At 37.3% G+C, this 14,637-nt stretch overlaps 1 protein-coding gene across 2 annotated transcripts in view; it reads left to right on the forward strand.

The window, feature by feature from the left end:
* The window catches only part of GRIA2 (glutamate ionotropic receptor AMPA type subunit 2), a 184,561-nt gene that overhangs the window by 147,940 nt on the left and 21,984 nt on the right, over positions 1–14,637 (forward strand). The gene's annotated exons all lie outside the window — the stretch shown is intronic.

Below are 14,637 nucleotides of genomic sequence, written 5' to 3' on the forward strand. Positions count from 1 at the left end.
TAATTTACAGTTGAGAACTGACTGTCAAATCAGTTATGTTAATTCTGTGTCAGGAAATCAATTATGATCATGTGTGGAAATTCTGAGTTTTCTGTTAAACCCTCCAAGAAAAGGCTAACAAAGGCCTTCAACCTCCTAATTTTTAAAATGGGAATAATAATTCCGTATCTATTAAATGTATTTTAGCTTTTAAAAGATCTTTGGTCTTATGTTCTCTGTCTAAAGGAACCAGCCCAATAGGCTGATGGTATAATTTTCTTTCCTTATATTCTTAATGGAATTCCCTGGTGGCTCAGACGGTAAAGCATCTGCCCACAGTGTGGGAGACCCAAGTTTGATCCCTGAGTTGGGAAGATCCCCTGGAGAAGGAAATGGCAACCCACTCCAGTACTTTTGCCTAGAAAATTCCATGGATGGAGGAGCCTGGTGGGCTACAGTCCATGGGGTCGCAAAGAGTCGGACACAACTGAGCGACTTCACTTCTTTTATACTCTTATCTCTCTGAAAGAGCTCATTCTATTAAAATGTTGAAATAAAGCAGATAAACCTTGGCATTAAGCCGAATAGATGGCACATGATGATCTCTAATAATCCACAAGTATCTTTGAGTGTATCTGAGATTGAGTGAAGATCAGGGCTTTCAACGTCCAGCTGAAGTAGTACATTGTGGTTTGAGGACCATCTCATCCTGCATTACCATTGGTATCTTTTCCAAATAACATCAGTTGTGCTCCAGATGTGATGGGAGAGAAGGTGGTTCTGTCAGACTGCTGACAACAGATAGTAATTTGGACGTGAGTGGGGCAGCAGGACTTTGGCACTTCCACCAGGCACTGCAGTGTAAGGCAAGCCTATGGTCCTTTTGTAAGCAACCTTGACTTTAATGCTACCTGTGAATGTTGCAATGCAGTTTTGCTGCTAATGACAGTTTACTCCTACTACTGAAAATAGTTGCAATGTGTGTATATTGTAGTGCTTAACATAATGTGCTCTCTAGCCTGATCATGACAGTGGAGCTATTAAATAAATTAGAATATTGCCTGGGCTTCCCTGGTGGCTCAGATGGTAAAAGCATCTGGCTGCATGCAGGAGACCTGGGTTCGATCCCTGGGTTGGGAAGACCCCCTGGAGAAGGAAATGGCAGCCCACTCCAGTATGATTCTCAATTAGTATATTTTGAAACATTTAAATGTATTCCAATATGGCTTGCTTTTATTTTATTGATATATTTTATTGGTATTCCTCCCTCTCTAAATAAGATCTATGAAGGGACTTGTTATATCATGGTTTACTTACTGCTACTTATGTTGACTAAAATAACCTTGTTTCCAGACACTGTCTGTTGAGAGTCACTCTCATTAGCTTGATTGGGACCAGCTATTCTCAATAACTGCACATTCAGAATCTCAGAGCTTTTCAGTGTACCTTAACTCAACCATAGAAACATATGCCTTAATCAGCACATGGCCAAGATTTCATGCTTAGAATATGTAAATTTCCCAGGACACAGGATGAAAAGGCTAGATAACTCTGGGCAAAGGATACATCAACTCCTGTGTTTCAGTTCAGTAACCCCACAGATATTGTGGTTCCCACGTGCAGTACACACACACATACACAAACAACCCTGACATATCTGCAGTGTGTCGTTTGCCTATATAGGATTGTGGAACTTACTTTCTCTGGAGTAACAGAGAAGTGATGTTTATTATCTTATTGTTGTTGTTATTGTTCAGTCCCTCCATCACGTCTGATTCTTTGCAACACCATGGACTACAGCACACAAGGCTTCCCTGTCCTTCACCATCTCCCAGAGTTTGCTAAAATTCATGTCCACTGAGTTGGTGATGCCATCCAACCATCTCATCCTCTGTTGTACCCTTCTCCTCCTGCCCTCAATCTTTCCCAACATTAGGGTCTTTTCTAATGAGTGAACTCTTCACATCAGGTGGCCAAAGTATTGGATTTTCAGCTTCAGCACAGTCCTTCCAATGAATATTCAGGATTGATTTCCTTAAGGTTTGAATGGTTTGATCTCTTTGCAGTCCAAGGGACTCTCATGAGTCTTCTCTAACACCACAGTTCAAAAGCATCAATTCTTCAGTGCTCAGCTTTCTTTATAGTCCAACTCAGCCTTCTTTATGGCCCAACATCAATATATGACTACTGGAAAAACCATAGCTTTGACTAGACAGACCTTTGTTGGAAAAGTAATGTCTCTGCTTTAATATGGTATCTAGGTTGGTCAAAGCATTTCCTTTAAGAAGCAAGTGTCTCAATTTCATGGCTGCAGTCAACATCTGCAGTGATTTTGGAGTCCGAGAAAATAAAGTTTGTCACTGTTTCCATTGTTTCCCTATCTATTTGCCATGAAATAATGGGACCAGATGCCATTATCCTTGTTTTTTGAATCTTGAGTTTTAAGCTAGCTTTTTTACTTTCCTCTTTCATTTTCATCAAGAGCTTCTTCAGTTCCTCTTTACTTTCTGCCATAAGGGTGGTGTCATCTGCATATCTGAGGTTATTGCTGTTTCTCCCAGCAATCTTGACTCTAGCTGTGCTTCATCCAGTCCAGCATTTCACATGATATACTCTGCACAGAAGTTAAATAAGCAGGCTGACGGTATACAGCCTTGAAGTACTCCTTTCCCAATTTGGAACAAGTCCATTGTTTCATGTCCATTTCTAACTGCTGTTTTTTTGACCTACATACAGGTTTCTCATTAGGCAGGTAATGTGGTCTGGTATTCCCACCTCTTGAAGAATTTTCCACAGTTTGATGTGATCCACACAGTCAAAGGCTTTAGCATAGTCAATGAAGAAGAAGTAGATGTTTTTCTGGAATTCTCTTGCTTTTTCTAGGATCCGGTGGATGTTGGCAGTTTGATCTCTGCTTCCTCTGCCTTTTCTCAATGCAGCTTGAATATCTGGAAGTTCTTGGTTCATGTACTGTTGAAGCCTAACTTGGAGAATTTTGAGCATTACTTGTTGCAGAAGTTTGTATATTCTTTGACATTGCCTTTCTTTGTGATTGGAATGAAAACTAACCTTTTCCAGCCCTGTGACCACTGCTGAGTTTTCCAAATTTGGTAGCATATTGACTGCAGCACTTTCACAGCATCATCTTTTTGAATTTGAAATACCTCAACTGGAATTCCATAGCCTCCACTAGCTGTGTTCATAGAGATGCTTCCTAAGACCCACTTGATTTGCACTCCAGGATGTCTGGCTCTAGGTGAGTGATCACACCTTCATGGTTATCTGGGTCATTAAGATATTTTTCATATAGTTCTTCTGTGTATTCTTGCCACCTCTTCTTAATATCTTCTGCTTTTGTTAGGTCCATACCATTTCTGTCCTTTATTTTGCCCATCTTTGTATGAAATGTTTCCTTGGTATCTCTAATTTTCTTGAAAATATCTCTAATCTTTCTCATTCTATTGTTTTCCTCTATTTCTTTGTATTGTTCACTTAAGAAAACATTCTTATCTCTTCTTGCTATTCTTTGAAATTCTGCTTTCAGATGAGTATATCTTTCCTTTTTCCCTTTCCCTTTCACTTCTCTTCTTTTCTCAGCTATTTGTAAGGCCTCCTCAGACAACCATTCTGCCTTTTTGCATTTCTTTTTCTTGGGGATGGTCTTGATCATTGCCTCCTGTACAATGTTATGACCCTCTGTCCATAGTCCTAGACAACCTGATAACTTTTATTAGTATAGCTTCCCAAGGCAGAGTCTTATCTTACGCAATGTCTCTGAATCTCACAGTATTTCTGTATGATAGTCAGAATGATCATTTTTGTTTGCATGTTGCACATTATTAAACTAAATGTGAGGATTTGACCAAATTCTGGCAGGTAATGTGTGTGCTGAAGTCTTTTACTCCTAAAGCATTCTTCCCATACACTGTTTTTCCTTGCGGAGAAAAGTCTCTGGATTTACTTCGCTGCCTTCATGCTCTATTTCAATCCCCTCTATGTTTTGTCAAGTTAGAGGATTTAATGGTAGAAATGCAATCAGTGACTCACAGTTCTTCTCCATATACCTGCAAAAGTAGCTATGATGAATCAAGGTGACTAGGTCTCAGTGCATAAAGCATTAGTAGTCAGCTTCTCTTTATCTTGAGAAGGAGGGGTATGTGTACTCAAAAGTACTTAAAGCCACACTATTCTGTTTGTAGCAGTAAAAGAAGGCTAACAGAACAGCACACATCAGCCAAGTGAACAGGAGCTTGCCATGTTAAATATCCTCCATGAAAACAGGGTGTGGTTGTCATTTGAGAAAGTAGTACACAGAATATGTTATTGTTGTTCAGTCACTAAGTCATGTTCAACTCTTTGCAGCCCCATGGACTATAGCACACCAGGCCTCCCTGTCCCTCATTATCTCCCTGAGTTCACCCAAGTTCATGTCCATTGAATCCGTGATGTCATCAAACCGTCTCATCCTCTGCTGCCCTCTTTTTCTCTTGCCTTCAATCTTTCCCAGCATCAGGGTGTTTTCTGGTGAGTGGGCTATTTGCATTGGGTGACCAAATTATCGGAACTTTAGCTTCACCGTCACTCCTTCCAATGAGTATTCAGGGTTGATTTCCCTTAGGATTGACTGGTTTGATCTTGCTGTCGAAGGGACTCTCAAGAGTCTTCTTCAGTATCACAATTCAAAAGCATCAGTTCTTTTGTGTTCAGCCTTCCTTATGGTCCAATTCTTACATCTGTACATGACTACTGGAAAGACCATAGTGATAGCTTATGGTGAACAATGCCTGATGTGTGATCTCCGAAGAAGAAGATTTAGCTTCGGGACCAGGGACCAGGCTTGATCATTCAAGAGCTTTTGTGTAGCAGAGTTTTATTAAAGTGAAAAAGGGACAGAGAAAGTTTCTGATATAGAAATCAGAAGGGGATGGAGAGTACCCCCCTCACTAGTCTTAGAAAAGGGAGTTATATACTTTTTCAATTGGTTATTACAATAAATCAAAATAATGTCTCAAGGTTGTAAAGATCTTACTAGACCCAATCCCACTATTTACATTTTAAGATGACAGGATTAGAACTAATAATAGAAAGATCTTACCAGACCCACTCCCATAATATAAATTTTAAGATAACAGGATTAGTCAGAAGGTTTTCAAGAAGGAGAAACTGTACTCAAGCAGAATACATTATTGTTATGTAATCCTTACTAAGGAATGTAGAAAAGAAAGTTTGTCCTTTCCTCCTCCTTGAAAATTCCAGGCCCCTATATCCTCCTCGACAGCCCCAGACCCCTATCTTCTCCTTGAGGACCCTGGACTTCTTGTCAATTGACTAGGAATTGACTAGGAATTGACTCTCTCGATAGCTTTGACTATTCGGACAAAGTATATGTTTCTTAAAGTAAGTATACTTTGTCCGTAGAGTTAAATTAAAAGGTGCTGCTAATTCATGAGTGATCCCTTCTCCAGGAAATCTTTCCAACCCAGAGATCAAACCCTGGTCCCAGGCATTGCAGGTGGATTCTTAGCCACCAGGGAAGCCCATAACTGAATTAGTGTTGGGTAATTGGGTACCATGGTGACCATAGTAAGAATAGTCTTCATTTTGCTTCTGACTCTAAAGATATTTTCAGGCATGGTCTGTCTTTATAGCAGTACCCATCACATCTCATACCTTTTCTCACGGAGTTTGTTGCATTCGGATATGAAGATTGACTGCAGATCCCATTTAAAAAAGAATCCTGTTTATAGAGTGTAACTCCAAATGCATTGAATGAGATGAAGGTAATTTATAGACGTTACAAGGGCAATATATAGTTGTTTTCCTTGACTTTTTTTTTCCCTTTAATTGCTAGGTTATACTACAATGTATTAGCAGTAGTCTGGTCAAATTTCTGAGCTTAAGATGAAAGGTGTTACAAAGGAAATTTCCTTGCATGCACACTACACTCCATGCATTCCTAAAATTAACATTCATCACACACCTGGGACATCCTCTCTGTCAACTGCCCTTTTATCTTTAGGGGCATTTGGGGCTCCTGTAAACCGGGTGCAGGACAAACAGAAAGCTAGGAGAGTGAGCATCATGGCGCCCAGACTGCCAGAAGCAAAGATGCAGATGGAATGGGCATGTCCCACACCGAAGACACGCGCTTGCTTTTTGTTCTCTGGCTGCCACTTGTAGTTACTTTCATGCCTGAGACATGAAAACTTGTCTCAGTTGTTGGTATTTAAGATTCTAATAGTTATTTTGTGTTTCCTTATATGACTTAATTTGGCTTTAGTGGTAGCCTTTTCTTTGTAATGCTGTTTATGAAGTGGGGTTTTATTATTTATGTTATTTTAAATTTTCCCTTATCTCAGTATTTTTCAAGTCAACTTTTGTTTCTTGTCACAGCAAGAGCTCTGAATTTAGCCACTAGAGAAATTGATTTTAAAAGTTAGGTTTAAAAAAAAAAAAAAAAGTTAGGTTTTTGTCTAAAGTTTAAAGATATATGAGTAGCTAAAAGATGGAAAATAACTTGTTTAAGACCATTTGCCAGTTTTAAAACAGAATTCAGAATTACAGTCTTCAGTCTCAATATTAACTAAAGATATGTCTTTGAAGGGATGAAAGCATCTTATATCAAATTAAAAGATGACTATTTCATCTCATTTATAAAAATCTGTTTTGTTGTCATAAGGTGATGACAAATGTTCAATTTAAATCTAAAATATTTTCATATTTCAGTTACATAATTTAATAATTTTGGGTTATATTAATATTGCTTTAATGAAGTCAGTATGTGTGCCTTATATTTAGAATTCCAATTTAAGCTGCAAATTTTCTAACTTAAAAATCTATATGTTCTTTCAGTGATAATCAGTGAAACTAACTTGAATGAAATATTTGCTTTTTGCTACTAGAGAAAGTAAATAGAGGGCAATCTTATAATCAACAAGAGATGTGAGAAAATAGACCCTACATCTTACTTTTCCAGAGTTTTCTGTGCTTAGAACCCATATACATCCTTGTACAGAGTGAACGATAAAGTCTGAGTTATTTTGGAGCTGTCAATCCTCCCTAATTATAGCACCACCGTAACACACCTATAATTAAGAAAGAATTAGGCTTTCAATTATAAACCACTATTTTTAGACTTTCACATTTTGATAATTTCTTCTTTCAATAAAAGAGGACAGATCTTGAATTAGATGAGTGTGTGTAGAGGAGGATTCTGTAAGAACTATGTGATTATGTTCCTACAGAAACTTAGATGTGGGGGATAGAAAATGGCTTGATGAATAAACCAGTCATAGACCTGTCAGTCCATGAAACAAAAGTATTAACTTGCAAAGAGGAAATACTTCAGGCCTATCCTAAGTCCCCACACTGCAATCTGTTTATTTCCTCTGGGAGGATGAAGGACAGTGTGTTTCTGAGTAAGTGGTCTCCTTTAATTATGCTGGTGTCACAATGAACAGATTTTAAAATATTGTTAAAATAAAGGTATCTCCTTTGTGTTCAATTAAGTTAATTATGCCACTCTCAGAAGATCAATTTTGTCTGGTAATAATCCATAAAAGTATATTGTTGTTACCCAGCATTGTAGACTTTTCACATAGTTTACAAATAGTATAAATGATAGATAAATAGATAATGTTATGCAGGTGTGCCTTACCTGAGTGAAAGCACTGGTTTGAAAGTTTTCTTTACTATATAATAATTACAAATACAAGAGAATTATAATAATTTATCATTTTAAAGGCTATGGGATGTTTTTAATTCCTTCCTAGCATAAGACACACTTATGTTTATATATAAAACATTGATTGAAATATATTTATAAATAAAAATATTTTAACCATTATAGCAGCTTCCTATAGAACTACACTAAGTTCTCTTTCATTATAGTTACATTTTTTCCCACTTACCACTTGTGTTTAACAGCAATACAAGCTTGATTCCTTTATTTATATTTTATAGAACAGATTTCACTAATTTGTGGTAGTTCTCCATACTTATTTCATTATTTCTGGTATAGCTAAAGATTTTTTCAACCATAGTTTCTTATATATCACCTATTTCTATGTGGGTAGAATATACATCCTTCTAGCTTTGTTTATATAAATATATATATTTATTTCTAGCTTTGTGTATATGAATATATCCACTTAATCTTTATATTATGTGAAAGAATATTATGAAGATGAAATGGATGTAGTCATATGTATTTTACTAATATCAAAATGAACCCTTTATAAGTCTTTTAGTTATGCTTAACTCTTTAAATAGTTTCAAAATACTCAGGACTAAATAAATGCTGAATGTGAATACATTAGCAACAAATAGCACTATATGACTATGTTGTAAGTCACTCATGGCATAGTTAGTCATAATGTTACAGATTTTTCTTCCTTAGTTTTTTTTTTTCTTATTGTTGAAGAGCTTGATTAGTCATAAAAAATCTTTACAGCTGACAACTCTGCATGTTCAAGGTTTCTCTAGATAATCCAGGACTGGCTGAAATCATTTCCTCTCTAGCTGGCATTTTGTTTCTCTGACATTTTAAATGTTCTCACCATTCCACAAAATATCTGAGAACAAGATTGAGTTCTTAAAGACTTTAAGGCTACTTTTAGCCTAAGCTGCCTGGGGAAAGCCTGTGTTCTCTTATTCAGCTAAAGGTGGTGGTTTAACTGTGAAGGAAAGGTCAACATTTTATAAGATTGATTCACATTTCCTTTAAGATCTAATGTTCAGTTTAAAGGTCTGCATTTCATTAAGTAGTTTACAAATTCAGAAAGAAATGTATGCAAGACCATATTGAATGGTGCTTTGGGGATGAAAGCACTATGGAAGAAAAAAGAAAAGGATATATTTACTCGCTGAATTACAATTATCATGCAAAATGATAGCTTCTCAAGACTAACTGTCATTTTGGTCCTTTTCTTCTTTCCATAGCAATTCTCAGCAAATCAGTGTGCTTCTGATCATTTCATTTAGAGACCACCTTTGTGACTCAAAAGGGAGTTGAAAGCTCACATTATCCTTTGGATAGATAATCTGACTCCTACCAAATTACAGGAGGCTTTCTATCATTGTCCATATTAAAGAGAAAATGCTCCTGTCACACTACTATCAAATCATGAGGTTAATTATTCTAGCCAAAAAGGTCCAACCAATAGACAAAATTTGAGACTAATCTCTTATCTCAAAACTCTTCTGAAATTCCTGCTTAGATGCCTAAGAGAAGATAAATATCAATGTATACCTGTGCGGGTACTTTAGATGACTTGGTTTTTAATTCACTCTTTGTGCTTAAGTAAAAGAATCATCATGCTTGTCTCATTGGATATTCTGAACTAGTTGCCATGGTAACAAACACAGTCCAAGAGTTGTACAGAGAAAAGAAATAGAAAGTTTGCAATTATTTAAACATACTGGAAGCAAAATCTGGATTAGATATAAATATTGTTGTTTTGAAAATTCTTTAATTAGACTTATGATATTTGAAGGAAAACTTGATACTAAAGTAATTTTTACTTCATGCTTCCAACATACAATTTTGCCCTAGATCATAGTGAGTGATGGTCAGACCCAAGGTGCTAGTGAATGTGATTACTTATGTTCACAGAATAATGACATTTTAGAAATAAAATTGGGAAAGTCAAGAAAAGTCAGATATTGTCAGGTTCCCCAAATTGATATTTAAAATTGCATCTAAGGGGACTTCCCTGGTGGTTCAGGGACTAAGACTCTGGGCTCCCAATGCAGGGGGCCTGGGTTCAATCCTTGGTCAAAGAACTAGATCCCACGTGTGTCTCTGTGTGTGTGTGTTAGTTGCTCAGTCATGTCCTACTCTTTGCAACCACATGGACTATAGACCGCCAGGCTCCTCTGTCCATGGAATTCTCTAGGCAAGTACTGAAGTGAGGTTGACATTCCCTTCTCCAGAGGATCTTACCAACCTAGGGATCAAACCCTGGTCTCCTGCATTGCAGGCAGATTCATTATCATCTGAGTCACCAGGGAAGCCCCAGATCCCACATGCCACAACTAAAGAATCTTTGTGGCACAAATAGTCTACATGCCACAACTGAATATCCTGCATGCTGCCACAAAGATCCCAAGTGCTGCAACCAAATAAATAAATTAAAAAAAATTTTTTTAATATTTCATCTAAGGAAACAAAGATCCAAGGAGGTGATATCAAAAGATAGTTGCCTCGAAAAATCCAGACCCTCTCTTTTTCTCCCAGATACACAGATTCAACAGCAGTACGTTGACTCAGTGAGAAAACAGTTAAGAGGCTCCTGCAAAGCAAGTTGAGTGTGAAACCAGCCAGTCAAACCCTGTAGGAAAATTCATGGCCTCACTGGCTGCAGGGACTTCCCTGGCACAGCACGTCAGCATTGGGAAGAAACATGTAGCTCTTGGTTTCTTTCTAGGGAGAGAGAGACTACTTGACTATTTTCATGCTATGACTTTTCGGAGGAACTGGTTTCTTTCTGTCTTGCCTGAATCAAAGCACTAAAAAGAGCATCAGGTTGGGGACCTCTGAGAATAAAGTTGAAGGTTTGGCCTGGCTTCCCTGATGGTTCAGATGATAAAAAACCCACCTGCAATACAGGAGGCCAAGGTTTGATTCCTGAGTTTGGAAGATCCCCTGGAGAAAGGAATGAATGGCAACCCACTCTGGTAATTCTTGCCTGGAGAATTCCATGGACAGAGAATCCTGACAGGCTACAGTCCATGGGATCACAAACAGTCAGACATGACTGAGTGACTTTCACTTTGACCTGGCACACACACATCAGCATAGACCTTCCCCTCCAGTTCAATGTGGTAAAATGGGGAAAACCCCTAATTCGAGCTTCCGTTAGGGAAGCAGCAAACAAGTTGGAGTGTGGGTCCATTTCTTGGACTTTTCAAGGAACTCGTTCTGCCTTGCCCGCTTGGAGCACTGCTGGGACTTGGCACGTGCTAGATGCCTGGGGGCTGCTGGGAACAGGAGGGAGCTGATAGTTTGCTCCTGTTTCAGAGACCTGTGGTCCAGCACATAGAGACCAATGCAGCTTAGTGGCCACTCCCTTGCCTTTGGAAGAAGACTGGTGTGTGCTTGCAATGTTCTGACCTTCCGTGGGGTGCTTTGGAGACTGCATTTCCTGACTTGGGCCTAGCATACTCTATAAGCCTGGAGGCTACAAATAATAAAACAGAGCTGGATGGCTTATTCTAGCTCTAGAGAACCTGCATTACTGCAGACAGACATCAAAAGAGCAAGAGATTATGAACTCTGGAAAAAAGCTTCCTGCAAATCCATCTGATTGGAAATTTACACATACAAGTCCAAAGAAGACATATCCACAGAAAATGTTTAAGAGGCCTTTGGAATATTTAACCAGGGTGATTGGTGAAGTTCTATCCCTATATGAAGTCAATCCATGAAGATTGGGAGAGGTGGCTGTTTTTAAAAAAGGCACAGATCCCAACATAAACTTATAAGGCACATAGAAAAAAACAACAAAAATCTGGCTCAAAGGAAAAACATTAATCTCCAGAAATCAAACTTAAAAAAAAAAAAAATGGAGGTACCTGGATAACTTGGCAAAGAATTCCAAATATCTGTTACAAAAATGCTCAAAGAGCTCAGGAAAATGATGCACGAACAAAATGAAAACATTAACAGAAGTAAAAAATATAAAAAAGAACCAAATGTTGAAAATAACTACAATGACTGAATTTAAAAATTCACTATACTGATTCAACATCAGACTTGATCAAGCAGAAGAAAGAGTCAGCAAATTTAAGTCATTTCAAAGTATCCAGAGTATCAATAAGGGGGAAAAAAAAAGACAATGAAAAAAATGTGAATAAATCCTAAGGGACTTGGGTGTGGAATAAACACATTATGGGAATTCCAGAATAAAAAGAGACAGAGAAAGGGGTAGAAAACTTATTTAAATAAAAATGGTGAACATTTTTCTCAATCTGGTGGGGGAGGGCAGGGAGATAGACATCTGGATTTATGAAACCCAAAGAATCTTAAATAGGAGAAATTCAAGAAAAGTGTACTCAAAGAAACATTATAATCAAATTGTCAAATGTCAGACAGTTTTGAAAACAGCAAGACAAATGTGTCTTGCCACATACACATGAGGACCCATAAGACTCCTAATGGACTTATCAGCAGAAAGCTTGTAGGTCAGAGGGAATGAGAGGATATATTCAAAGAGCTGGAAAAAGATAGTGCTAATGAAGAATGATGTCTCTAGAAAGACACTCATTCAAAAATTAGGGAGAAATTAAGACATTCCAAGATAAACTAAAGCTGGGACAGATAATCAGCACTACACCTGCTTTGCAGGAAGTGTTAAAAGAGGTCCTTCCTGTTGAAATGAAAGGATGCTAGATAGCTACACAAAGCATATGCAAGTACAAAGCTCATTGGTAAAGGTACATGTATAGATAAATACAGAATACTATGATGCTATAATAGTGATGCATAAATGTCTTTTAATTTGAGAGGTTAAAATATAACTTTATAAAATAACTATAATTATAAAATATGTTACTGGACGTACAATATAAAGATAATTTGTGGCTTCCATAACATAAAGTGCAAAGGAAGTAAAAGAGTAGAAAATTGCTAAGAAGAACATAGAAAAGATTCAATAAAATCAGAAATGAAAGCAAAGACATTACAACTAATGCACAGACTTTTTTAAATTATGAGACTACTGTGAATAATTATATGCCAAAAAATTAATCTAGAAGAAATGGATAAATTTCTGGAAATATACCATATACTAAGATACACTACAAAGAAGGCAATGGCACCCCACTCCAGTACTCTTGCTTGGAAAATCCCATGGACGGAGGAGCCTGTTAGGCTGCAATCCATGGGGTCGCTAAGAGTCGGACACGACTGAGCGACTTCACTTTCACTTTTCACTTTCATGCATTAGAGAAGGAGAAGGAAATGGCAACTCACTCCAGTGTTCTTGCCTGGAGAATCCCAGGGACGGGGGAGCCTGGTGGGCTGCCGTCTATGGGGTCGCACAGAGTCAGACACGACTGAAGTGACTTAGCATAGCATAGCATAAGATACACTAAGATTAAGTCCTGAAGAAGCAGAAAATCTGAATAGATCTATAACTAGTAATGAGAGTGAATCAATAATAATAAAAACTTCCAATAAAGAAAAGCACATGACCACCCTTGTGGCTCAGCTGGTAAAGTATCTGCCTGCAATGCGGGAGATCAATGGGTCAGTCCCTGAGTTGGGAAGATCCTCTGGAGAAGGAAAAGGCTACCCACTCCAGTAATCTGGCCTGGAGAATTCCATGGACTGTATAGTCCATGAGGTCTCAAAGAGTCAGACATGACTGAGCGACTATCATTTTCACTTTCAGACAGCTTCATTAGGAAATTTTACCATTTAAAGAAGAATTGATGACAATTTTCAAATTCCTCCAAAAGACAGAAGAGGAGGGAACACTTCTTCAGTTTACAATGCCAGGTATGCCAAAGACAACAAAAAAAGGGAACTTCAAGCAAATATCCCAGATAAATATAGGTGCAAAAATCTTCAGCAAAATAGTAGCAAAGCGAATTCAACAGAAAGTTAAAAGGATCATACACCATGACCAAGTGGGATTTATTTTGTGATGCAAAGAAATTTCATCCTATGAAAATCAATTAGAGTGATTTTATCACAATAAGAGAATAAAGAATAAAAATCACATGATGATCTAAGTACAAGCAGAAAAAGCATTTGACATAATTGAACACCCTTTCATAATAAAAACACTCAGTAAACTAGGAATAGAAAGAAATTATCTCTACATAATACAGTTCATAAATGAAGCCCATGGATGACATCACAATCAGTGCTGAACTTGAAATAGTTTCTCCCAAATCAGTAGCAAGACAAGGGTACCCACTCTTATCACTCTTTTTCAACATAATACTGAAACTTCTAGCCAGAGAAATTAAGCAAGAAAAAGAAATAAAAGGCACCCAAATTGGAAAACAAGTAAAATTATCTCTGTTCACAGATGACTTGATCCTATATAGAGAAAACCTAAAGAATTCCACACATACACAAAAAACTTTTAGAACTAGTAAGTTGAATAAAATTTCAGGACACAAAATCAATATACAGACATCAGTTGTATTTCTGTATGCTAACAAGGAATGATCTGAAAAGAAAATTAAGGGAAAAGTCCCATTTACAATAGTATCAGAAAGAATAAAATACTTAACAAGGAGGTAAAGACTTATATGCCAAAAACTCCAAAGATTGCTGAAATAACACGCAAATAATTGGAAAGACATCATTTGTTCATGGATCGAGAGACTTAATATTGTTAAAATGTCCATACTACACAAAGTAGTTGAAAGATTAAGATCAATCCCTATCAGAATCCCAGTGTCAGTTTTTCTTTTTTTACAGAAATAGAAAAAGATTTCTAAAATTCATATGAAACACAGAGAATCAGAAATAGTTAAACCAATCTTCAGAAATAAGAACAAAGCTAGAAGTCTTACGCTCCCTGACTTCAAAACATTTTACAAAGGTATAGTAATTAAAACATTATGGCACTGGCATAAAGACACATTTGGAGGCCAATGGAACAGAAGAGAGATCCCAGAAATAAACCCATGCATGTACAT

This window comes from Bos mutus, chromosome 17 (assembly GCF_027580195.1).
Source record: "Bos mutus isolate GX-2022 chromosome 17, NWIPB_WYAK_1.1, whole genome shotgun sequence".
NCBI lineage: Eukaryota > Metazoa > Chordata > Mammalia > Artiodactyla > Bovidae > Bos > Bos mutus.